The 3,874-nt window shown below is 42.0% G+C and overlaps 1 protein-coding gene across 1 annotated transcript in view; it reads left to right on the top strand.

Moving 5' to 3' along the window:
* Positions 1-3,874, top strand: part of Mei4 (meiotic double-stranded break formation protein 4) — a 201,324-nt gene that overhangs the window by 65,434 nt on the left and 132,016 nt on the right. The window lies entirely within an intron of this gene.

The following is a 3,874-nucleotide window of genomic DNA, read 5'->3' on the forward strand; positions in this document are numbered from 1 at the left end:
GACCAGGGCTAGGACTGGGTCTGGGGGTTCCCGGAAGGCGGCCGAAATTCCTACTGAGCGGGCGGGGTGGGGAGGTAAGGCAGAGTGGTGGGGGGCGGCCCAAGGGGCTGGGAGAGGGTCCGACCCACGCTGCACCTGGGCTGGGACTGGTCCTGCCGGCGCCAATCCTGATTCTTATTACTGCCTCCAGAGAGTTCCTAGGAGCTGTCAAATTGCATCTGTGGCTAAGTTGTACCCTGGAGACGGGCTAGCAAATAGGTAGGGCACTTCCTTCCCCACAGCTTCTTCCTCTCCCATGGGCAGGAACCTTTAGGTGGCAGTGATACATCTTCATGCCAGATGTCTTGTGAGATGATGTAGGGGCAATGGAAATCAAAGATAGTACAGACATTTCTGTTTTCTGCTTCCTTGTCCCTGGTAAGATAGCCACGGCCAGTCTTGTAGCCAGTGAATATACTGATTAGCCTCAGTGGTCCATTGACTTTATTTTTTAAGGGTTTTTTCAATGACATTTTGTAGCTCAAAAGTGCCAGATACTATGTATGTTAGGAGATGGATTAGCAAAATACATGCCCTAATCCAGCCACTACCTATTTTTGTCAATACATTTTTTATTGGAACACAGCCACCTCCATTTATTTATATATTGTCTATGGCTGTGTCCTTGCTATAGCAGCAGAGCCAAATAGTTAGTGACAGATACTGGATGGTCCCTGTATTTATCAAAGTTCTCCAAAGAAATAGAACCAATAAGATATGGACAAAACTGGTCTTACAATTCAAGTCCCAAGTCAGTCTAGAAGCAGAATCCTGATAAACTGTCTTTCTCCTTACGATTTTCAACTGAGTGGCTGAGGCCTGCTCACCTTATGCATAGTGATCTGGCTTATTCCACTGATTTAAATATATTAATCCATCTAAAAAATATCTTGATATGGTATCAGCTGGACTAGGCAAGTTGATCGTGGAAAGCTTTCTCTACATAGAGGTCAGTAGGCATTTGAAGCTGGGGCCCATAGCATTGAGCCCACGGTTTGTACAAGAACCAGGATAGGCTCTGTCCAAAGAGCTCAGCACATCGATACCATTGGAGGCATAGGCAGACTGGGATCCCAGGACTAGGACTGCAGTTGCTGGCGCTGCCAGAGGAGAGGTAGCGGCTTCCAGACTGCTGCATGTGGACAGCCTGATGGCAGTTCTCTGAGGAGGGAGCTTAGACAGATGACTTGGCGAAAATGGAATCTCACAACATAGCTCAGGTCATGAGAAACTGAAGAGCCACGTTTTCAAAAACTTAAGAGGGGCCGGGGAGATGGCTCAGTGGAATCAGCGCTTTCCTGGCAAGCGCAAGGGCCTGAGTTCAATCCCTGGTTCTGCAAAAAAAAAAAAAAAACAAAAACAAAAAACAAAACTTAAGAAATTTTCACTGTATAATAAAGTGAAAAAGATCACAAAGCAACTTACATAGTACAATATGACATTTTTAAATTTTATTTATTTATTTATTTTTTGGTGGAACCGGGGATTGAACTCAGTCCCTTGTGCTTGCCAGGGAAGTGCTTATTCCATTGAGCCATCTCCCCGGCCCCAATTATATGTAAACAGATACAGATGTATTTTAAGAAAAAAACCTAGAAATAAAGTGACCAAAATATTAATGGTATATTTATCTGAGTCATAGGACTATGCTGATTTGAATTTATTTTATTTTTGTATTGTTTACATTCCTCCAAAACTGCATAGTTTTTAATAAATGAAAAAACTTCTTTAAAAAAAGAATAAAGACTAGGAAAGTAGTTCACATAAACCAAGTGAAGAGAACATTTTAAGTATGAGGAAGTACGTTAGATGAGACCTCAAGGAAAGCAAAACCTGATTCCATTGAAGCAGCGGACTAGGGATTATTTCTCAATGGCAATAAAGAACATAAGCCAAATTTCATAGAATATCACTGGGAAAATAACTGCTGTGATTATGTAGTTAGGAAAGTTTTGAAGTGGAAGCCTGCAAAGGAATCCTGAAGGGAGAATAGCCCTTTTACTAACAGAGGCTCACACAGCCCAGAAGGCAGGAACGCCCAGGGTTTGGGTAATGTGTCCTCAGAAGCAGGTAGGAGTGTTCTTATGCAACTTGCACTTGATGTTTTCAGGCATTAAAGGGTTACGGACAGGGATGGTGTAAGGTCCAGCAGCGGTATGGGTTTAGGAAACGCGGAAGTAAAGACTGCAGAGCTGGGTAGATGACAACAGCATAAGAGAAGCATGACTCAGGTTCCAGTAAGGCAAATGAAAGGTTCCAGAGATGCTTTTGGAAACAAATTAAAATGAAACAGTTTTTTGAACAACCAACAGGGAGAGAAGCAGAAGAGACTACTCAAAGGAGTTAATGATTTGAAGTAGCTTGAAGAGAACTTTTTGTCTACTGTTGATAAATGTATATGCTCTTCACCTCATTCTGTAAAATGTCTAGAAATATTCCACATTTTGATTGGAGAAAAGAATGTATATTTAATGAGGCAACATTTTATAATTCCTTGTTGATATCTGCACGCTTTGGAAGACTTCTCTTGAAGGGATTGACATCTTCACAAAGAAGGAAGAGGAGCTGTCAGGCAGGAGCACTCTATCTGAGCCTCCAGGGTCAGCATGGGTGAGGGTTGATCAGCCTGAACAGGTTAACAGAATTTATGGGGACTTCTAGCATCCTGGGCCAGACAGTGGATGCTAGAGAATAGCATACATTTACTTCTGGCTGGTGTGCACTGTGGCTTTCAGTACAGACTTCAGTGCTTGGGAGAGACTTGTAATCAGCCACCAAATGTGAAGATTAAAGAGGTCTTTATGAATGTTTTGTGCATCTTAGAACTGGCGGGTTATTTCCTTGGAGAAACCTGAGTTACTGGAAGATGTATGTTTAGCAGAAACCTGGGGATAGACTAAACTCTGGTAGTTTAGTCTAAAATAAATACGAAGGTGACACAGGAGTGTGAGATTGCCCACTATGATTGTTTTAGGTACTGGCAAAATGTAGTTATAAAGATAACTGTCAGAATGTTGTGGGATTTTTCCCTCTGTGTAACAAAAAGCAGTTCTCTCAGTATCTATGATTGTTACTGAGGTTTTAGAAAAAGATTATTTGATTTTAGTCTTGCAGAGTGAACTTTTTAATGGCTTTTTTTAAAGGCTCACATTTCAAGGACTGGTTTTAATACGTCTTGTGTAAAATAATAAAACCCTGAAACCAAAATCTTTAAGCCATGACTAGATGTACAGCAGACTGTAAATATGTTTTGGTCAAATCAAGTTTTATTCCCAGGGAAGCTGCTCATATTTGAAACATACTGTGGGAATTCCCCAACTGAGATCTCTTTTCCATCTAAAGAGATGCACAAAGTTGGACAGAGGTTGACTTGGCTGCTTAACATAACGCAAGTCGCTGGTGACATAAAGGCTTCACGTTAAGCAGTAGGATGTACATAACTGTAGAAGTGGAAGATTGAAGAAGCAGTAGGTAAATTACATTGGAGTTGTTGCAGATTTTTCAGGTGTGATTTATGAAGCTTGCAGTTTAGACAGATATTTATGGACTAGATTATGAGAATTCAGTGCATAATTTTCAATGTTTTTAATAGTTATATAGGGCCAGCTAGATAGCTCAGCAGATTAAAGCACCTGCAAGCAGGGGCGGGGGCTGAGAGTTTGATCCCAGAGCCAGCCATGCCATCCCTGCCCCTGGGGCATGCTGAGATAGCAGTTGAGACTGGGTGTGGTGGGGTGTGCCTGTAATCCCAGCTCTTGGGAGGCTGTTTGGTGGATCACTATGAGTCCGATGTAGTAGTGAGACCCTGAACACCATGTAGACCCTTCCATATATA

This window comes from Octodon degus, unplaced genomic scaffold (assembly GCF_000260255.1).
Source record: "Octodon degus isolate 3935 unplaced genomic scaffold, OctDeg1.0 scaffold00061, whole genome shotgun sequence".
NCBI lineage: Eukaryota > Metazoa > Chordata > Mammalia > Rodentia > Octodontidae > Octodon > Octodon degus.